Source organism: Gossypium hirsutum, chromosome D02, assembly GCF_007990345.1.
Source record: "Gossypium hirsutum isolate 1008001.06 chromosome D02, Gossypium_hirsutum_v2.1, whole genome shotgun sequence".
NCBI classification, from domain to species: domain Eukaryota; kingdom Viridiplantae; phylum Streptophyta; class Magnoliopsida; order Malvales; family Malvaceae; genus Gossypium; species Gossypium hirsutum.
The window spans coordinates 58,269,805-58,293,784 of NC_053438.1; the positions used below are offsets into that span (position 1 = coordinate 58,269,805).

The 23,980-nt window shown below is 36.7% G+C and overlaps 1 pseudogene; it reads right to left on the reverse strand.

Annotated features, from left to right (window-relative positions):
- Positions 1-8,636, reverse strand: part of LOC121214569 (triosephosphate isomerase, cytosolic-like) — a 35,100-nt pseudogene extending 26,464 nt beyond the window's left edge.
- Between the last annotated feature and the right edge of the window lie 15,344 nt (positions 8,637-23,980).

Consider the following 23,980-nt stretch of genomic DNA (forward strand, 5'->3'; position numbering starts at 1 on the left):
TTGTAGAGGGCGCAAAGTTTTTAGGGTAAAAATGCAATTTTAGAAAAATATAAGGCTAAAGTGTAATTTCTAGAAATTTTAGGGGCCCAAGTGTAATTTAAAAAATATTAGGGGTCAAAATGTAAATTTATAAAAAGTTAGGGGTCAAAACATAATTTTTGAAAAGTTTAGGGGCCAAAATGTAATTTATATTTTTTGTATTTTTTTCAAAATTTTATTATTACTATTTTATTAATATTTAAAACAAAAATTAAAAATGGGCAAAAACAAGTCCAAAATTAAATCCCAACGGACCCAATCGTTGGGCCCATATGAGACCAGCCCGGCCCAAAAACCTATCGGGGAAAAATTCAGTGATTACAATGTGCAGTGGTATTGGCCGAAGAAGGTACAAATTGAAACTTTATTTTTGTGAAATTTGCACATTTGCTCTTAACTGCTTTAATCACATTGCTAATACAAGATCTATCTTCCCCTATAGTTGTTACCCCATTATCTACCATCAACGTATCACCTTCCACACAGATTTCCCGAAAGCCTAACTCTTCCTCGAAGGTGACAACATGCAAGCACGCCCAAGCTTCTGCCATTTCTGGTGTCGAGATATTTGTACTCGGGTTAATGTATGCAACCATAATTAATCCATCTTTATTTCTTGCAATTATACCTGCCTTGGAAGTGTTAAGATCTTGTTGAAACGAGGCATCGAAATTGATTTTAGCCATATCTCCATCAGGCGGTTCCCATTTAACACTTTTAGTCACTGTTTTTGGCACCAAAGAACGTTCAAGTAACTCATTTTCCACCATGTATGCATTAATAAAAGAAATCACATCTTGTTCTTTTGGTGTTAAACCCTCATGGTAGACTCCGTTTCTATTGAACCATAGTGCCCAGAAAGAAACTACAAGAATCTTACATTTTATACAGTCATTTTTATGTTACACGTCAGAAATCGAAGCAATAAAAGATAGAGAAAAGAGGGGAAGATTTTAGAGAATATGAGAGAATACTGAAATATTTCTTCTGAATTTTCGATAACTGCCTCCCATGCAGCACATGCAATTTAAAAAGAAATAACAAAACCAGACGTGGCACATTTCAGTTATTTGCAAAACGCACCGTTCTACTAATTACCAAAACTCCCCGTTTTAATTAAACTATTTTAACTAATTCCTTCCTGTTAATATTTTGACTCGTAACAATTCCCTCCTACAAACACATCCTTGACCTCAAGGATAAAATTGAGGAAATTTGGATTGAAGTGCAGCAAGTGGTTCCCATGTCGCGTCATTCGAAAAGGAATTAACCCATTCGACTAACACTTCAATTACAACTTGGTTTTCTCTCTTGACTATTCTTCTGTCTAAAATGCAGATTGGTTCCTTAGGCAAAGCACCGTGATCATCCACCAAAGGTAAAAGAGCTTGAGTTGGGGCCAAACCAATGTGTTTCTTCAATTGAGAAACATGAAAGGTAGGGTGGGTCCGAGAATTTTGCGGAAGTTGTAGAGTATAAGCCACTTCTCCTACCTTTCCAATAACAGGAAAGGGTCTATAGTACTTTGGAGACAGTTTTTGATTGATGATCCTTCGAAGAGACTGCTGTCTATAAGGTTACTAAGTCGACAATTTGAAAGCTCCTTTCCAAACGATGCTTGTCAGCAAAGTGTTTCATACGAGCTTGAGCTTTTTTTAGACAGAAGTGAAGTAGCTTTTTTGCGGCCTCATGAGCTTGTAGGCTGCGATCTACAATAGCAACAGAAAAGGCACCAGCTACATAAGGCATGTGCGTTGGTGGAGGTTGGCCATACAGAGCCTCGTACGGGGTGAGCTGAATCGAAGAATGGAACGAGGAATTATACCACCATTCAGCAAGTGGTAACCAATGGAATCATTGAGTAGGTGTTTCCCCTGTCATACAACGCAAGTAGTTTTCAAGACACCAATTCAAGACCTCAGTCTGGCCATCCGCTTGAGGGTGGTAGGCTGTTGATAAGAGAAGCCCAGTCCTCGATTTTCGAAAAAGCTTTTGCCAAAACCTGCTGACAAAAATTTTGTCTCTGTCCGATATGATAAACTCGAGCATGCCATAGAATTTATAGATATGAGTCAAATATTCACCAGCTACATCTTTGGCCGAGTAAGGATGAGACAATGCTATAAAATGACCATACTTAGTGAGATGATCTACCACCACTAAAATGGAATTCTTCTTGTTTGAATATGGTAATCCTTTAATGAAGTCCATATTGATTACCGACCAAGCTCAATCTTGAATGGGTAATGGCTGTAGCAACCCTGGAGAAGCTACTATTTCACCCTTGCACTTTTGACAAACCACGCATTCCCGAATCCATTTCCTAACATCAGTAGTGAGACCCTTCCAATACAGGAGACTTGAAATTCGTTTCCTAGTGACATGCACCCCTGAATGGCCTCCTATCGCACTGCCATGAAAATGGGAGAACAACTTCTGATGCAAATGTGGAACCTGTCCCACCACAAACTTCCCTCTTCTCAACAAAAACCGACCATCCCAAGAATATTTCTGGTCCTGTCCTGGAAATTGTTGATGATTTTAAATAATCTTCTTTAATTTGTCATCCATAGTGTATGATTGTTGCACTCGCTCTAAGAGACTCGAAATAACTGAGCTAGCCGAAAGCTGATAGTGTTGACAATGTTCTAGTTGGGGTTGACGAGAAAGAGCATCTTCCACCCTGTTGTTTATTCCCCTCATGTACAAAACCTCAAAATCATAGCCTAGCATTTTTGCCGCCCAGCGCTGCTGAAACGGGATAACCGCCACTTGATTGGACAAGAATCTCAGACTCTGATGATCTGTTCGAATTTTAAAGTGTCGGCCAACCAAATAAGTGTGCCACTTGTGCACAGCTAATAGAACCGCTAACATCTCTTTCTCATAAATTGATAAGGCCTGATGACGCACACCCAGAGCCTTGCTAAAGAATGCTAGAGGTCGACCTTGCTGCTGTAAAATCGTGCCAATGCCAAACCTACTTGCATTTGTATCAACTATAAATTCCACCTGAAAATTAGGGAGCATCAGCACAGGTGCAGAACTCAAAGCTCGTTTAAGTCTTTGAAAAGCCTCTGTATCCCGTTCTGACCAACCCCACCCATTCTTTTTCAACAAATCGGTTAAAAGCCTAGCAATCACACCGTAACCCTTGATGAATCTCCTATAATAGCCCGTGAAACCAAGAAAACTGCTTAACTCCTTTACTGTTTGAGGAATCGGCCATGAAGATATGCATTCGATCTTAGTAGGGTCCATAGAAACAATACCTGCATGCAAAATATGTCCCAAATAGTGGACTTGAGGTGACCCAAAATAACATTTAGATTTCTTATCATATAACTGTTGTTCTCTCAGAATGAGAAGAACTGTCCTCAAGTGTTGCAAATGCTCTGTCCAAGAAGCTGAATACACAAGAATGTCATAAAAAAAACTAACACGAATCCCCTCAACCATGGCTTAAAAATCGAATTCATGAGAGCTTGAAAACTAGAGGGGGTATTAGTGAAGCCAAAGGGCATAACGAGAAACTCATAATGCCCCTCGTGTGTCTGAAATGCGGTTTTGTGCACATCAGGTTCCCACATGCAAATTTGGTGATATCCCGACCTCAAATCCAGCTTAGAGAAGACTCTAGCTTCCCCCAACTCATCCAATAGTTCTTCAATGACAGGAATAGGGAATTTGTCTTTAATTGTATGTTGGTTTAGTTACCTGTAGTCCACACATAGCCTCTAACTCCCATCCTTCTTTTTGACCATGACAATCGGAGAAGCAAAAGAGCTTGTACTGTTGCGAATTATACCAGCTTGAAGCATCTCCTAAATTAGCTTCTCCATTTCAGTCTTCTGGAATGCTGGATAAAGATAGGGTTGAATTTTAATCACGGCCCCTTCATCCTTTAAAGGAAATTTATGGTCATGTGCCCGTCAAGGAGGTAACCCCTTAGGAACTTGGAAAATATCATCAAATTCCACCAACAATGTTTGAAGTTGGTCCTCAGGATCCTCGACCCCAGTGGACGAAAGCTTTATTTGCTCAGGTGAACTCAATACTGCTGTATAGGGTTCCAATAGCTGCCCCATTATTGCAAAACATTTTGGATCACTGTTGCCAACTGCTAGGGCTCCAGGAATAATTCATTGAATAGTACAAGGTCTCCTATTTAAGTGGAACTGTATAGTCAAAGAGTTAAAATTCCATATGATATCTCCTAGTGACAGTAGCCACTGCACCCCCAGTACCATGTCACAACCTTTCAATGATAAGACCATGAAGTCAGTCTCAAATTTGTGATCCTGCACCTCCCATCTAACTCCTTTACACAATCCCTTAGTGAATAGGCAACTACCATTTGCTACCGATACTTTTAATTGCTCCTGACTTATCACTGGTAAGGACAGTCTATTGACCAATTTCGTGTCAATGAAATTACGAGTACTTCCAGAATCAACTAAGATAATAGCCCAACATGACCCTAATCGAGTAGCCACTCTCATAGTATTGTGTCCTTGAAGTCCTGTCAGCTCATGCAAAGAAATAACAGGAGATTTGGGTCCCTCTTCTTCATTATCATTCTCTTCCAACTTCTCTGAACACTCTTGAAATTCCTCAACTTCACTATCAGAAAAAGGCTCCAATAAAAATTGGTACAACTAAGACTTCATACACTTATGCCCCGCATGATATTTAGCTGCACACCAAAAACAGAGCCCCTTTTGTTTTCTCTCAGCCATCAATGCTGGAGATATGGTTTTGGACCTTGACCTGCTAGATGACATATTATTGACAGATTGTGTACTCGAAATAGTCCTGGTAGAAGAGGAAGAGTACCTTGATATGATCGATGTGGTGGGTAAAGTTCTAGGTGAACTAATTCCCATTGCTGTAGGTCCCTTCCCAGAATGGGAAATAAGCACCTCTATTTTTTTGGCCAGTTGGAAAGCTTCCAACAATGTAAAAGGTTCAAACAAGTCCAAGTAATGACCTATTTTGGCCTTCAAATTGCTGATAAAAATACTAAGAGCATAGGTTTCAAGGAGATGCAATTGATTCAGTAACCCTACAAACACATCCTGATATTGTTCAACCGTACCATGTTGCTTCAAGTTGACCAGCTCCCTCATTGGAATCCCGAACTGCCCAAACCCAAAACGATCTTGCAAGCTCTTCGAATACGCAGGCTACGACAGTATGTGCAAGCCTCCATTTCTCTGAGAATAAAAATGATGCCATTCAAGTGCACGCCCCTCTAGATTCAATATTACCAGACGAACCTTATTAGCATCTGGTGTACCTTCTGCCTCAAAATATTGTTTCAGCTTAGTCCACCGCCCCCTGAAATCAATACCATCAAACTTGAGGCATTCTAACCTGCTACATTTCCCCGAAACTCCCGATGCAACTGGTTGCTCTCTCACGTGTACACTACCCTCATCCGTAACAAACGGTTCCGGCTGAGCATGGGGTGGATCAGAATATTTAGGTAAAAACCCAGGAGAACTCCCAAAACCCCTTTTCCTTTGTCCGCTATAACATTTGCCGATGAACTTGTCGGCGGTGGTCTAAAATACTAACCCAACAATGCTTGTAAATCTCCACGGAACTCAGTTTTGAACTCCTGCAGTCGAGTTTCCATTTTGGTCTCCCAATGAGCTATTTCCTCTTGGATTTTAGAATTCTCTTGTTGCATATCTCCAACCTCTTTCTGCAGACGGGTAGACACGCCATCGCCAGCCATTATAGGGATCGAATAAGCTCTGATACCTTTGTTAGATGTCAGAAATCGAAGCAAGAAAAGATAGAGAAAAGAGGGGAAGATTTTAGAGATGAGAGAATACTGAAATATTTCTTCTGAATTTTCGATAACTACCTCCCATGTAGCACATGCAATTTAAAAAGAAATAACAAAACCAGACGTGGCACATTTCAGTTATTTGCAAAACGCACCGTTCTACTAATTCCCAAAACTCCCCGTTTTAATTAAACTATTTTAACTAATTCCTTCCTGCTAACATTTTGACTCGTAACATTCAGCATTGGGCCCCAACTCAAGCTCTTTTACCTCTGGTGGATGATCACGGTGCTTTGCCTAAGGAACCAATCCGCATTTTAGATAGAAGAATAGTCAAGAGAGGAAACCAAGCTGTGACTGAAGTGTTAGTCGGATGGGTTAATTCGTTTTCGGAGGACGCGACATGGGAACCACTTGCTGCAATTCAATTCAAATTTCCTCAATTTTATCCTTGAGGTCAAGGATGTGTTTGTGGGAGAGAATTGTTACGAGTCAAAATGTTAGCAGGAAGGAATTAGTTAAAATAGTTTAATTAAAACAGGGAGTTTTGAGAATTAGTAGAACGGTACGTTTTGCAAATAACTAAAATGTGTTACGTCTGGTTTTGTTATTGCCTTTTAAATTACATGTGCTGCATGGGAGGCAGTTATCGAAAATTCAGAAGAAATATTTCAGTATTCTCTCATCTTCTCTAAAATCTTCCCCTCTTTTCTCTATCTTTTCTTGCTTCAATTTCTGAAGTCTAACATTTTAAAGAAAAAGTCCACTAACCAGTTTTGACAATTTTGATTTCTGTCTGTGGTTGAATCTTCAACTCCCGGCTCTTGCAGGATCTTTCTTGTGAATTTGCAGTCCCGAATCAGGTGTATCACAGATTCTTCATCTTCCTTAGAAACTGGGCAGCACACGTTTCTCACTAGTCATTTGGTTTTTAAGTTGTAAAGCGTAGGCAAAAATCCCTTAATTTCCACATGTATATCCGAATTTTATTCGCCACTTTAAGATTCTACATCTTCGTAAAAGAAGATTTCATTCCAGTATTTTGTAATGCGGTGTTATCTTCTGTATTTTGTAGACTATCTGTAATAAGCCATCTGTAACTACTTTTGACTCTGTAAACTTCTGATTTATCACCCCACCAAACCAAAACATCCGTCTGGCTCTGACACACTAGTGGAATCATAAGGATTTGTTTCACCATCTTTTCATCAAACAGAATTCTAAGGGTTTCAACATTCCAGGTAAATTATTCTAGCTTGATTAAATCCCTAACCTTTGTACAATTGACGTTAATTTTTTGATAGCGTATTTTCCCTCCCAGGTCCTGGAAACCATTTATCGTTCCATATGTTTATAGAGGTGCCATTCCCCACCTTCCATCCCAATCCTTGGTTCAGTAAATAATGGGCATTCCAGATACTTCGCCAGGTATACGAGGGGTAAGAACACAACCCTGCACTTAAAAAATCACCTCATGGGTAGTATTTAGCCTTAATAACTTGTGCAGGTAACTGGTAGGGTTCATAAGTAGATTCCATCCTTGTTTAGCTAACAAGGCAATATTAAACTTGTGTAAGTCCCTAAACCCTATCCCCCATTGCGATTTCGCATTACACATGGCTAACCAGCTGCAGCAATTAATGCCTTCGTTTGTAACTGTATTACGCCACCAGAATCCGTTAAAATGTTTTCTTACTCCCGACAAAAAGAAATTGGTAACATAAAGCATTGCATTTCATAAATCGAGACTGCCTATAACACTGATTTTTGTCAACACTTCCTTTCCTCCTATAGGTAAAAACCGCACGCTCCAACTTTCTAACTTCCTTGAAATTCTCTCTTTAATACCAACAAATGAATGTCTTTTGCATCTCCCCACCATTGTTGGTAATCCCAGATATTTCTCAAGATTGTTTGATGTTCGTACTCCAAATATTCTAGCCACTTACTCGTTAATTCGTGTATTTCTGCTAAAGTAAATCAATGAATTGTCAAAATTTACTAACTGACCCGATACATTCTCAAGTCTGACACCACTACTTTCATCGCTCTTGCACCCTTCTTTGTTGCCTCTCCAAACAATATACTTTGGTTAGTGAAAAATAGGCATGTGATTGCCAGTCCAGTTCTTCCTACCTTAGCTCCTTTAATAAGGCCATCACTTTTTGCCCTTGTAATCAAAATGGAAAAACCGTGCACACATATAATAAATAAATATGTTACTGTAGTTACAAACTTCATTATTAAATTAATTCAACCATTGCAAAAACCCATTTTTTTGCATTATCTTCTTGATAAAACTCCATTCAACCTTATCGTACATGTAAAGTTTTAAGGCAAACAATCCATCCGGTCCTTCCTTTTTCTTTTTGAACGAGTGCAGTATTTCGTAAGCCACTAATATGTTGTCTGTAATTTGCCTTGCTTCCTGGAATGAAAGCGCCTTGATGTTCATCCGTACATATATCCAGTACCCTTCTAAATCTATTGGCCAGTATCTTTGATATTATTTTATATATCACATTACACAGGTTGATCGGTTTATTTAATAATAGAAACTTAATAAGTCCTAATCAAATTAAATCACTTTTTATTTAGGCTAACCTTTTATAATAATAAATAATAGCATGTAATTATTCTTATTATTTATGTGATATTCGTATTTGTCCAACAGTCACAACCTCTATGAAATCCTCGTAAGGGACTTCAACTTCCTTCAGTGATGTAACACGATCTTTTTAACTTGCTTAATTGTTCCATCACATTTCCAATTGCTACCGACGAAGAATTTCTTAGCCATGAAATTTTGCTTGGGATCTTTTCTTTCTGATAATGAAAACGAGAATTAAGAGAGGAACAAGAAATCAAACGCTACAAAAGCTCACTATAATAAGAGTAATGGAACAATTTGTCGATTCATCGTTTATTTCGAGTGATGGGGTAAATTGCATATTCCTCCTCTTCTACATTTCAAACAATATTTTTATAATGTTTAATGGGATGTGAAAATGTTAAAGCTAGAAAAGGTTAATGTAGAAATGAAATTGAATACGTGACAAAAAATTGTAAACTAGGCACAAATAGGGGGCAAACAATTTATGTTTCTTTCCAAGATAATGAAGCGATTTTTCAGTAAAAGAAAAGAAAACTCTTAAAAGAAATGCATAAAAAAACTATTTTGAAAACAATTTAAGTAAAAAGGTCCAGTGTTTGCAATTTTCAAAAGCTTGATTATATAATTAGTTCCTATAACTTAATGTATTGTTCTTTTTTTTTCATTTGATAAAATATTTGCTTAATTTGACTAATAATGATGAATATTTATTTTAAAAATACAATAATTAATTTAGTGAAGAATAATTTCCAAAAAAAAATTAATGAAAGATACTCGTAAAGTACCAACTTAATAATCAATTTCAACTCGTTGGTATTTATAATTCAAAAAGAGTTATTTATAAAAGAATATACCAAATGGAAAAATTATTTAGAAAATTAGGTTAGTTTTTAGATTATTTAAAAAAGTAAGATAAAATTTTAAAAGTTAAAAGAGAAAAATTGTTATATCAAGCTGCTAGAATAGAAGCATTTTATGCGATTTTCTCATCTCTATTCATTTTTTATGCAATTTGTGTTGTAGTATATATATAATTATTGTTGACACCATTTTTTTGAATGAAAAACGGGGTCGACTTGGGTTTTGAAAAATGAAACGGGAGTCGCCACCTATCCCTTTTTTTATGAGGTGTGATTGGATCACCTCGAAAATGAGTTGTTTTTAATAAACGGTTTGATTTTATTAAAACAACAAGTTTGGTCCACGAAATTTAGAAAAACGGGTTTGGGAGTCGGTTACGCACGAGGAAGGATTAGCACCCTCGATACGCCCAAAATTGGTACCTAGTTGATTACTTAATGTCTTAATGTCGAAAATTGAGAACCTTGAAGAATTTTAAAAATACGATCCTTGTATTAAAACGTTAAAAATTTTCAGGAAAAGGGCATGTTTCACGTTATTCGAGAAAGAGAATCATATCCAGTAAGTTAGGACACAATGTCTCGAATTCCCGATACGTGAATGAAAATGCTTGTTCAAAAGATATTTAACTATCTTGGATTAAAAAAGGGATCACGGCCAGTAAATTAGGACACGATCCTTTTTTAATTCCCGATATCGTTTAAAACTTTAGTTTGAAAATATTCACGTAATAAAGTTTAAAAGGATATTCAATTGTTTAAATCAAATGAAGAAATCGCAACCCAACACGTTAGGGCACAATTTCTCAAAATATTAAACATTGAATATTGTACTTATTTTTTTTAAAAAAAAAATCTTCATCTTAAGAAATCAACGTGTCACATCCAATGCATTAGGACACGACGTATTGAATTCTCGATGATGAGCTTTTTATTTATGTTTTTTATAAAAGAGTAATTTCGATTATTTTGATTCAACAAAGAAAATCGGAACCCAATACGTTAGGGCTCGATTCTCTCGAAGATCTCAAATATCGAGTGTTATTTTTATTTTGAAATTTTCCGTTTTAGGAATTTAAGTAAAAATGAATATAATAGATAATTAAATAAGTAAATAAATAAATGAATCAAACAAATGAAATTATAAAAAATGCAAGAAATGTATGGATGTACACATTTATGTATATACATATAAATTATAAAAGGCATAAAAGTATATTTTTAGACACGTGTATTTTTAAAAAGAAAATAAGTATACGTATAGACATATATATATGAATATACATACATAAGTTACAAACTATATAAATATGCGCGTAGATATATATATGTATATAAAAATATAACATGCAAATATATAAGTATATGAGTTATAAAACAAAAAAAAAATCCACAAGAGAATATATATTTTAAAATATATATATAAATGTATATACTCATGGAAATGGGACATGGATATAGATATATAGATGTATAAGATATAAAATATGAAAAACATATACAAGCATATACATGTATACAAATGCTTTATGGAAATATGTGCATGTATGTATATTCGTATGTGATATAGCAAATTTTAAAGCTTGAAAATGCTAATAAAACTTAATAATTTTAACAAGTAAACAAAATAATGAAGAGGACTAAATCGAAAACTAAAACAAATCTCAGGGTTAAAATCCGTAAATAAACAAAAGGGTGGCTCGGGACCAAAATGGTACACGCTGAAAAGGGGGAGGGATTGATCAGGAAATATTCCCCTCCCCAACACGCAGTGTTTCAATGTGGACTAAAATGAAACATGCGAAAAACCAGGAGGCCAAATTAGAAAAACAAATGGGACCAAATTGCACTCAGGCGCAAAAGGGGAAGGACCACATGCGCAAATAGCCCGTATCACGAAAACACGCGGATCCCCCCTGGGTCGGGTCGGATCACGTGCGAGTCATGGGGCTTAAACGGCGCCGTTTAATGGAGCCTTAAAATCCCCTAAAAAAAACCTAGTTTCATCTTTAGCAGCCCCCCCAAAAAAAGACAGAGAACAGAGAGCCTTCACTCTTTCGTTTCAGCCCCCCTGAACTCCGGCACCGATCTCAACAGCAAGCCGCCGTGCGGTCACCGTAATCAAGGGCGCAGGTAAGGTTTCTTCTCGTTTTCTTTGTTTTTCTATTTTCATTAAAAATTAAATAAAAACAACGATAAAAAAATAAGGAAAAACGAAAGATTGAAATCTAAATACCAGGAAATCACATTGGTTTTCTTTTATTTCTTAGTATTCATATAAAGGGAGAGAAGACTAAAGAAATCGAAAAAATGGCCTTTATAGCCGAGTATTACAATCGTTTTCTTCTCTTTTTTTCATTTCTCTGTTGTTTCTTCTTTTTGCCCTGGTTGTTGCGTGTTTGGTCTTTGTTTTGCAGGTGTTGCAGGTGCAAGTGGGTGAGGCGACGTGACTGTGGCGGTGCTGGTTAGAGGCGGCGGTGGCAGGGCAAGTGGGCTAGGTGTGGCGGCTAGGGTTAGGGGGCTAGGGTTTTCTTTTGTTTTTTTTCTGAAAATGGGTATTGGGTTGCTGCTTTGGGCTTTGGTTTGTAATTGGGTTAGGCTGTTGGGTTTATTTTTGGGTTTGTTATTGGGCTATTCGGGTTTGGGTAGGTTACTGGGCTGAGGTTTGCTGGGTTATAATTGTTTTTGTTTAGTTTAGGGTTAATTGGGTTTGGGGCTAAAAATTGGGCTTGTACAGCTGCCCCTCTTTGCTCGTTGTCGTGTAACGATAACAGACCAAAGACTAAGAAAGCCCAATTTTGTCCGGTCTCGCCGAGTCTTGACCTCTCTTGACGATTCACTTCAAGTAATTTTATTTCAATCCACTGTGTCTTGTCGCTTCAATCCACTCCACTGCACTTCAATAAGATCCGACTTGTAGCTTCAATCTTCTTTGCAGCAACTTTAGGGGGACGAGATTCGTGGTTTTAGTCTGTCCTACTGCAACGTCAAGGAGATAAAACTTGTAACTTCAACTGCAACTTCAGAGGTATAGGCATTAGCACTTCGACCCACTCCGCAACGTCAGAGAGATAGAATTACTGGCTTCAATGTACTCCACTGTAACCACAGGGAGGTAAAACCTGATGCGATCTACTCTATTATAACTTCAGTGAGATAAGATCCTTTGTTTTAATCCGCTCCACTGTAATCTCAGGGAAATAGGATTACTAGCATCAATCTGCTCCGCTGTAATCTCAGGGAGATAAGACCTAATACGATCTTCTCTACTGTAACTTCAGAGAGATAAGATCCTTTATTTTAATCCGCTCCACTGTAATCTCAGGGAGATAGGATTACTATCTTTAATCTACTCCGCTGTAATCTCAGGGAGATAAGATCCTTTATTTTAATCTGCTCCACTGTAATCTCAGGGAGATAGGATTACTATCTTTAATCTGCTCCGCTTTAATCTCAGGGAGATAAGATCTGACACGATCTACTCTACTGTAACTTCAGAGAGATAAGATCCTTTATTTTAATCCGCTCCACTGTAATCTCAGGGAGATAGGATTACTAGCTTCAATCTGCTCCACTGTAATCTCAGGGAGATAAGATCTGAAAATCTTCGGTCTGTTCCACTGTAATATTAGGGAAATAAAACCTGACGCGATCTACTCTGCTGTAACTTCAGAGAGATAAGATCCTTCATTTTAATCCACTCCACTGTAATCTCAGGGAGATAGGATTACTAACTTCAATCTGATATAGGATTACTAACTTCAATCTGATCCGCTGTAATCTGAAGGAGATAAGATCTAAAATTCTTCGGTCTGTTCCACTGTAATCTCAGGGAAATAAGACTTGACGCGATCTACTCTGCTGTAACTTTAGAGAGATAAGATCCTTCATTTTAATCCATTCCACTGTAATCTCAGGGAGATAGGATTACTAACTTCAATTTGCTCCGCTGTAATCTCAGGGAGATAAGATCTGACACGATCTACTCTACTGTAACTTCAGAGAGATAAGATCCTTTCTTCAATCAGCTTCACTGCAACCGATAGAGACAAAGCTTGTATCTTCGATCTGCTTCACTATCAAGGCAGGACGGCAAAATCTGTTGTCTTTGATCTGCTTCGCAGTTAGTACAGGAAAGCAAGATCTGATGTCTTCATTGATCTGTTCTCTGGGGAATATGACCTGTATGTTCTATTTTATGAACCTAATTGTGCCTAGTGATTAGGATGACATGATCAGAACGAATCAAATGCTCCTAACTAGATGTGTATGAATGACATGCAAAATGTCATGAAAATGATTCCTTAATGCTTAGGTTATCATCACACAAAAGCTTATTAAGGCTTTATCACTGATGTGCTACACCGCCTTCTTGCTCAGCTAGCATATCCAAAGAAACACTTAATCTGATTGCCCCCCACTGTGCACGTCAAAGTTCAATCCACTGGGACATAAAATTTGTACCATCAATCTCCCACTGTAACCCAAGGGTAGAAAGGTATGGCTTTTCTCAATTTTCTCCTATCGCAATTCAATAATATTGAATGTGAAACTCTTTGGTCCTTTACCTCATCCCCAAGGTGTCATACCAAATGCTCATGCACAATTGCAAAAATTTTCTTCTCCCAGAAGACCTTTTCTTTTTGCCTGGTAAATATCGCTTGTTGGTTCATTGAAGCTTTGCCACCAACACGACATCTTGTCATTTTGTTCAATCAATGTTTAGACAATAAAATCTGAAAAGATAGTCTTTAACTTAGACTCATCCTTCTTAGATATTTCGCCCTTTAAACTTGGTGTTTTCTAAACAATAGTCTTGTTTCAGGTTCCTATATTATTTAGAAACTTCTAAAGTAATATGCAAAACTTCCATTGTGAAAGTATTATTCGTACATTAATCATTATTCTAATGCAACATGCTTGCAAAAATAACATAATGATAGATAAAATAGAATTGATTTGAGAGCATAACTCAAGATGAATGAATTATCAATGGTAGCAAGAATAAAAGAAGAATTGATTGGAACACGTATCTTAAAAAAGAATGAATTATTCCAAGAACAACAACAAATTCAATATAATGAAGGTTAGGTGCCCTAGATATCGCAGCTTGAACTTCTCTGTACAAAATCTTTGAAAGACCATTCTGAGTTTGACATGTGTTTAGGAGATCTACAGGACTTTGTTGATGCCCCAAGATGTCGCCCTACCCTTTTAGGTATAGCAGGATCACCACATGCCCCAATCTGATCACTTCATGCCCCATTCTGATCAATATTTGAGCCGCCCTTTTCGGGTTTTCAACTCAAATCCCCTTTGGCCTAAGGTGCCATTTGCGGGTTTTCCCCTTAGCCTCTCCATTTTTACTTTTTCATTTTTTCATTTTTTTCATCCTTTTTTTTGACTCAAAGTGCCCTTTTGCAGGTTTTCACATTGGTCCTTCCTTCTTCTTTAAACGAAGTGTTTCTTGACTGAATCCGAGTTTATAGGATTAGCAATCTCACTCAAGATCAGTGCTCCTCTAAAAATGATCTTCTTTACAACACAGGGACTTTCCTAGTTTGGCATTCATTTCCCTTTAGAATCCTTTTGTTAAGGAAAAATCTTTTTCAACATCCAGCCCTCTTGTGGAATTCTCTATGATGAGCCTATTTATTATGGGCTCATATTATTTATTTATGGTACATCTGACCCTGATGAATAGCTTTTAACCATTTTCCTAGGGCCAACTGATCACATCGCGATTGGATCCCTTCAACAAGCAATGAGGGGATTTTAATAGGTAGAACTACCTCAATCCTATAAACCAAAAAGAGAGGTGTTGCCCCAGTACCAATGTTCAACAAATAATGAGGGCAAATGGTAATTTCTCACATCAATCCTTGTACGTCTCAGTCATTTTCCTTCAATTTTCGATGTTCAACTCTAGGAACTTCAGTGACGAATCGTGGTGTCTACTTCTGAGTTAATTTGAGACCTCAGCTATCGTGCTATTGTTTAAGCTCAATGCATTCTCCAATACCCTCTTCTTTGAAATTCTGTATCGGTATACGATGACTTTGGCTCATGAAGTAGCCTCTCAAAAAAATGAAGCAATGCCCATTAGAAGTCTTTGATAATGGTGATGTCCATGCCCCATTTTGCTCAAAATTTAAGTCGCCCTTTTTCGGGTTTTCAACTCAGATCCAGCTTAGGTCAAAGCGCCCTTTGCGGGTTTTTGCTTTGACCTTTCCTTTTTCTTTTTCTTTTTCTTCTTTTCTTCTTTTTCTTTTTTTCCTATTTTGACTTTTATTTTTTGATTTTTGATTTTTTGATTTTTTGATTTTTTTTTTATTTTTTTGATTTTTTTGATTTTTTTTAGTCTGAACTCATGAGATTAGGCAAGTCCTGGTCATGCTTTTCGACCAGAATCAATGTTATTCTAAATTCTTCCACATAAAATCTTCTACTTTCATCATGTATGTGAGAAACCTTCTTTGGTACCAAATTTCTTTCATAGAGCCCTTTTGGGACGCAACTACGACAGAAAACTTTGGATCTTCCTCTTTAATCCGAACAAAATCCAACATCTTGAAGGGATGGAAACTCGACTTCAAATGGGCAAAGCTATGCTGACTCAACGAGAGAGGCATTGCCCCGGCAAAGAATTGCATCGTTCGCACTGTAAATTTCTGTCATCGTGCTGTTGTGCAGGCTTTAAGAATCGAGGCATACCCTGGTATGATCATACAAAGAAATATTTGAACTCTAGAGGTAACTCAACAAGGTCTTGCTTCGTTTCTGTGGTCAGGTCAATTCTAGTCTTCATCAAGCTCACAATTTCTAATGACTCCTTAAGAGGTAGGATCTGTTTATCCTCTTGTTCTACCATCCTCAACAAGTCCGGGGATAGGCTACAATCTATGTCATCTTCAAAGTCGTGAGATCCCTCTAAACACATGTCTCGCTCAAAAGGAGATTCTAAGTCTGTAGCAGTGTCATTCATGTCGTTGATATCCAAGGCCCTACTGTAGGTACAAAAGAATATACAAAGAATGTATGAATTTAAGAATAATTATCTGCACAGTATGATTATGAATGAAAAAAATGATTTGGATGAAAGAATAAAAGAATAATCATTCAAGAAATGAAAGAATATTGGTTCAAAAGATCGCAAAGATGCATTCCATTAAAATAATGACGTTCAGACATGAGCCTATTTCACAAAAGACTTCTTGTTGCTCTAGGCTGAAAGCAACAAGTGTGTTTTGAATATTACTCTGAGTAAGCTCTAAATACTACAAGGATTTCTTTAGAACACTCCCAAGTTTATAAGGGCGAACATCTAACAAGATCTCTTCTCCGGTTGCTTCTTCGTATTCGGCACTAATGTGAACGTTTCCCAACATCTCTTCATTCATCGCATTCCTTTCATTATCCGTATGATTGAGTAGCAGGTTTTCTGTACTGAGTGAATCCTCAAATTTGATGATGCCCATATTGATAAACCTTTCGACCAGCTTTTTAAAGGCAGTGCAGTTTTCTATAAAAGGCCCTGTAATTCCCGCATGATAGTCACATTGCGCATTTATGTCATACCATTTGGGATACGGGGGTTGTAAAGGCTTCAAGTAGAAAGGGGAGACAACACGTGCGTCAAATAAACTCTGATACAGCTCCTGGTACGACATTGGGATTGGTGTAAATTGCGACTTCTTAATGCTTTGCTTAGTGCCAGATTCATGTCTTGGGGATATCTGATGGCCAGTAACAACCGACCTTTGTTGACCTGCGGTAATTAGCTTTGAATAACCCTCATTATGCCTACCCGCATTGCTCACCTCATTTTTCCTCTTCCTCAAGACCTTTGAAGTATTGTTTTGGGAGTTCTATTCTTGCCCTTTCCGTTTGTAATGATCTTCGAATTGTTTTGAAAACTCTACCCTTGCCTGTTTTGTTCCCGCTAGATCATCAAGGACAGCAGAATTAGTTACATTGCCCCTCAGATTGGAACCTGAACCTGTCGCGAAATTCACCGGTGTCGAGGTATTGGTCTGGATGTTGACAGTTACCCTTTCTGGATATGTGTTTGGTTGTGCTTGGATGTTGGTTGGAGTAAAGTCTGGAAGATATGCAGGACCTTCATTATCATTCCCAAAGTAGACCACTGGGTTTTTTCCTTTCTCCAACCTCATATCCAACAACTGGGTTAACTGGCTCATCAGGTTTCTCTAGACTTCTAGCATCTGATCCTTCACATCTTGTTGAAATTTTGCCAATTGCTCTAGTATTTGTATCTGCATTCGCTCTAATCTCTCCAACCTTTGGTCCATTCCTTAGTTTCTATTCGGGTACTGCAAAAATGTTGGTTTTCCAGACTTTTCTGAAATAATTTTACCTAATTAGGGCCACTTCGTGAAAATCTAATGCATATGATGCAATGTAATACAAATGCATGAAAGGAATGCCTAAAGAGACGTTGATTCTAATTCAATTACATTTAGGAAACTTTTCTAGAAAGCAAATTCCCTTACATAAAACAGATACATGTACGACCTCACCCTCATATTCTAAGAAACAACATCGGTCTTTTTCTTCATCCGCATGTTTGAGGTAATCTCGCCAATAGATGCCATTGCTAGCTCATTTTCTTGATCTTGGTCGCGATCCATCATCTGCCCATCTTCATAAGGCTCATCAACTTGTCGAAGGCTTTTGGACAATCGTCTCGAACCCTTAGGCCATGAAGTAAAGATCACGAACTCTTTCATCGCCCTTCTTGTGTTTCTCGGAATATATTTGGGAAGTCGTATTGTTTTCCACTTTATCAAGGAATCCGTATTCCATGACAAGCTTTCTAATTTAGTAATCGGACTTAAATCAATATCTCTTTCCTAAGATGCAGATGCGATGCAATCATAATCAAAGCACAATAAAAAGGGTTGGTACAAAAACAAACAAGAAAAACAGAAAGTATCTAATCGGGTGACTACTAGGGGTTTGGAGTGGCTCTATCTAGGTTAAGTTCCTAAGTCCACTACATGAGGTTTAGTTCTAAAGTAAGGGTACCCGAACCAGCAGATTCCTCGATCCTCACCCATTATAGGCTCATACGGACCAAGTTTGGTTCAGGGGAATACATTTCCCTATGGCTGCACGGAGATGAAAATCTCACGAAGACATAGGTACGGATGTATCCCGAAAGCGATCCACTATCCTGCACGGAGGTGAAAACCTCACAAAGGAGTAGCTTCTCACTCCCACTTAAAAAGGTGTGACCAAAGGTCATGCAATGCAATTATAAACCACAATGATGAAAATTATAATGAAGAATGCTATGAAATGAAAGGATCGTAAATTTAAACCAAATTTTCAATTTTCGACAAAAAAACAAAAAATAATCAACTCATGGCTCGACTCACTTATTTTGAAAAGGTCCCTAGTGGAGTCGCCAAGCTGTTGACACCATTTTTTGGATGAAAAACGGGGTCGACTTGGGTTTTGAAAAATGAAACGGGAGTCGCCACCAATCCCTTTTTTATGAGGTGTGATTGGATCACCTCGAAAATGAGTTGTTTTTAATAAACGGTTTGATTTTATTAAAACAACAAGTTTCATCCACGAAATTTAGAAAAACGGGTTCGGGAGTCAGTTACGCACGAGGAAGGATTAGCACCCTCGATACGCCCAAAATTGGTACCTAGTTGATTACTTAATGTCTTAATGTCGAAAATTTAGAATCTTGAAGAATTTTAAAAATACGATCCTTGTATTAAAACGTTAAAAATTTTCAGGAAAAGGGCATGTTTCGCGTTATTCGAGAAAGAGAATCATATCCAGTAAGTTAGGACACAATGTCTCGAATTCCCGATACGTGAATGAAAATGCTTGTTCAAAAGATATTTAACTATCTTGGATTAAAAAAGGGATCACGGCCAGTAAATTAGGACACGATCCTTTTTTAATTCCCGATATCGTTTGAAACTTTAGTTTGAAAATATTCACGTAATAAAGTTTAAAAGAATATTCAATTGTTTAAATCAAATGAAAAAATTGCAACCCAACACGTTAGGGCACAATTTCTCAAAATATTAAACATTGAATATTGTATTTATTTTTTAAAAAAAATCTTCATCTTAAGAAATCAACGTGTCACATCCAATGCATTAGGACACGACGTATTGAATTCTCGATGATGAGCTTTTTATTTATGTTTTTTATAAAAGAGTAATTTCGATTATTTTGATTCAACAAAGAAAATCGGAACCCAATATGTTAGGGCTCGATTCTCTCGAAGATCTCAAATATCGAGTGTTATTTTTATTTTGAAATTTTCCGTTTTAGGAATTTAAGTAAAAATGAATATAATAGATAAATAAATAAGTAAATAAATAAATGAATCAAACAAATGAAATTATAAAAAATGCAAGAAATGTATGGATGTACACATGTATGTATATACATATAAATTATAAAAGACATAAAAGTACATTTTTAGACACGTGTATTTTTTAAAAAGAAAATAAGTATACGTATAGACATATATATATGAATATACATACATAAGTTACAAACTATATAAATATGCGCGTAGATATATATATATGTATATAAAAATATAACATGCAAATATATAAGTATATGAATTATAAAACAAAAAAAAATATCCACAAGAGAATATATATTTTAATATATATATAAATGTATATACTCATGGAAATGGGACATGGATATAGATATATAGATGTATAAGATATAAAATATGAAAAACATATACAAGCATATACACGTATACAAATGCTTTATGGAAATATGTGCATGTATGTATATTCGTATGTGATATAGCAAATTTTAAAGCTTGAAAATGCTAATAAAACTTAATAATTTTAACAAGTAAGTAAACAAAATAATGAACAGGACTAAATCGAAAACTAAAACAAAACTCAGGGTTAAAATCCGTAAATAAACAAAAGGGTGGCTCGGGACCAAAATGGTACACACTGAAAAGGGGGAGGGATTGATCAGGAAATATTCCCCTCCCCAGCACGCAGTGTTTCAATGTGGACTAAAATGAAACATGCGAAAAACCAGGAGGCCAAATTAGAAAAACAAATGGGACCAAATTGCACTCAGGTGCAAAAGGGGAAGGACCACACGCGAAATATCCCGTATCACGAAAACACGCGGATCCCCCCTGGGTCGGGTCGGATCACGCGCAGGTCATGGGGCTTAAACGGCGTCTTTTAATGGAGCCTTAAAATCCCCTAAAAAAACCTAGTTTCATCTTTAGCAGCCCCCAAAAATAAATAAATAAAAGACAGAGAACAGAGAGCCTTCACTCTTTCGTTTCAGCCCCCCCTGAACTCCGGCGCCGACCTCAATGGCAAGCCGCCGTGCGGTCACCGTAATCAAGGGTGCAGGTAAGGTTTCTTCTCGTTTTCTTTGTTTTTCTATTTTCGTTAAATATTAAATAAAAATAACGATAAAAAAATAAGAAAAAACGAAAGATTGAAATCTAAATACCAGGAAATCACATTGGTTTTCTTTTTATTTCTTAGTATTCATATAAAGGGAGAGAAGACTAAAGAAATCGAAAAAATGGCCTTTATAGCCGAGTATTACAATCGTTTTCTTCTCTTTTTTTCATTTCTCTGTTGTTTCTTCTTTTTACCCTGGTTGTTGCGTGTTTGGTCTTTGTTTTGCAGGTGTTGCAGGTGCAAGTGGGTGAGGCGACGTGACCGTGGCGGTGCTGGTCAGAGGCGGCGGTGGCAGGGCAAGTGGGCTAGGTGCGGCGGCTAGGGTTAGGGGGCTAGGGTTTTCTTTCGTTTTTTTTTTGAAAATGGGTATTGGGTTGCTGCTTTGGGCTTTGGTTTGTAATTGGGTTAGGCTATTGGGTTTATTTTTGGGTTTGTTATTGGGCTATTGGGGTTTGGGTAGGTTATTGGGCTGAGGTTTGCTGGGTTATAATTGTTTTTGTTTAGTTTAGGGTTAATTGGGTTTTGGGCTAAAAATTGGGCTTGTACAATTATAATTTATAAAATCTATAGGAATAGATAAATAATGACATTAAAAGACCGATCATTTTATTTTAAAAATAGATGTCTTTGACATTTAGCATTGAATAACTTTTTTTTAAATAGCAGTTCCAAAAAAACGTACTTCTACAATAAAAAACCTATTTAAAACAGTAGCTCGATTTTGACACGAACGCAACCACATGACACATGATTTCCAGTACCTAAAAACAGTATCCCAATGGTTAATTTAGTAATTGATTTACAACTCAAACACAAATTGATCGTGAGCTTAGCCTCTCAAACCCGAACAATGCACACGTACACTTACTGCCAAAAAACCGCAACCACACGCCACTTAAATCACTAGAAGAGCACCGATCGCCTCTTGATCTTCCCCTAAGAACATACCGAAATTAATACGAACCCCAAAACACTTCATAACCGCATCATCTAAAAATATTTGCAACCCACAACCTTGTAAGAACGAACAAAAAGAAAGCTTACCCACCACAACTTGCAGTCAATAGATCGAAAATTACAGCTCCAAGCAATTTATCGAACGCAAAAAGAAAAAACATCGAGTAACCACGCACAAGAACTTAACAAGGAAGGTAAATAGAATTAAAGAAAAAGAACATAGAAATTGGATGGATGAAAGATGTTTAGCAGGCTTGAAAGAAAGAAAAGAAAAGAATTAATTAATGATAAAATCAAATAAAATAAAAGTTGAGTGAAACATGGAAAGAGAGGAAACGTGCCTAACCACCCCACTCTTTTGAATTTGAAACCAAAATTAAACAAATAAATTAGGATAAAAATAAATAAAAGATAATAACCACCCTATTTTGAAAACTTATCAAACTTCTTATTTAACTCAAACACACCCAAATTCTACTATCCATCAATTCCACCAACAAAAGTTAAAATATTGACACTTCGCTCAGACTCAATCATAAGATCTCAAGACAAGCCAACACTTTACCACTTGAATCAACAGGCTAATTCTAATATGAGTTGACCAAAAATATAACTTAAGTCAAGCAGCTATGGATAAAGCTAGAAACAAAAAAAAAATTCAAAAGTGGGGCTTGAACCCAATATCTCAAACACACGCCCAAATCACTTAACCATTAAAGTTATGACAGAATTCGTAACAACAGGATTAAATAAATTAGGGCATTACAGTCACTACTAGAACTGTTATTGATGTGGGTAATGGTGAGCTTGTACTTAGTGTAGGTGATGAAAAAGTTACTCTTCAAGCATGTGATTTTGTTAAAGTTCCTAGTGAGCGAGATGATACTCGTTATTCTGTCAATGATAGTAATCATGTGGCATAACATTCTTTGCAAGAATTTACTAATGAATATGTGTTCAAATAGTATTCGTCTCAAGGTGATAAAAATCAAGGGACGATGGAGAGCAAGTGCTACAACTCGATGAATTAGATGAATGGCGAACAAAGGCTGATGAGAACCTAAGAACGGACAAAGAAATAACTAAGCAACGTCATAGTGTGCATGTAAAGAGAACGAACCAATTTAAAGTTGGGGACAAAGTGCTGCTAGACAAATCAAATCCACGAATGTTCCCTTTGGAGCTTAAGTCAAGAGGGTCTAGCCCATTTGTGGTACAAAATGTATTTCCATACGGAACCATTGAGGTAACACACCCTGATTATGACACGTTTAAGGTAAACAATTTTCGTCTCAAACTTTATTTTGGTGGTAATATTGACAACGAGAGAAAGGAGCTTCGGCTCCAAGATCCGCTTTAACTGTTAGCTTGAAAAGGGAAATCGAGCTTGGACTTTGAATAAGCATTTATTGGGAGGCAAACCGAGTATTTTTATTTTACTTATTTATTCATTTTAATTTCATGATTATTCTAAAAAAAGTTGAAAAAATTCAAAAAATTCAAAAAGAAAAGAAATTCAAAAAAAAAGGGGTCACACGATCTGGGGTGATCCACATGGCTTGGAGGCACGGGTGTGTCACAGGCCATGTGAAAACTAGAGCTATTTTTTTTTAATTTTCTTTTAACCCACACAGACACAGAGAATTACACGGCCTAACGACACGTCTGTGTAATATAAATACAGAAAATTCTTGAATTCTAATTAAATGAGTTATCAAGGCATGAGATTGCTTATTTATACAGCATAAGCAACTAACTCATAACAACATAACTAATCTATAACAAACTAACACTCAAAACTACACTTAACTGCTAACTGAAGTAACTAACAGTTAGTCCAAAAGTCAGTAACTTATGTCTAAGTGATTTAAAAAAAAATCAGACCAAGTAATTTAAATAAGTAGGTAGGAAGCATTAATATTAAGAAAAGTTTTTTGATATAACATATCTTTTAAGAAAAATATAAGATCTCGTGATAAGTTGTATTTAGAGTAATCATGGACAGTCCAATTCCACACTAAGTGCCTCTAAACAAAGTGAACCTGTGCTTATGTCAAGTCCTTAGAGTAGAGGAAGTAAAAATGACAAATAAATCTATGTGAAGGTTCCTAAAAAGAAAAAAATCTATGGTAAAGATGTTATGAAATTAGTGGGAAAATCTCATACCAAGCATTCTTAAGAAAAATAGAATAATTAGAATTATATCGAAAAAAATTAAAAAATTAAATAAATATCCCATACATCTAATCAATCATTT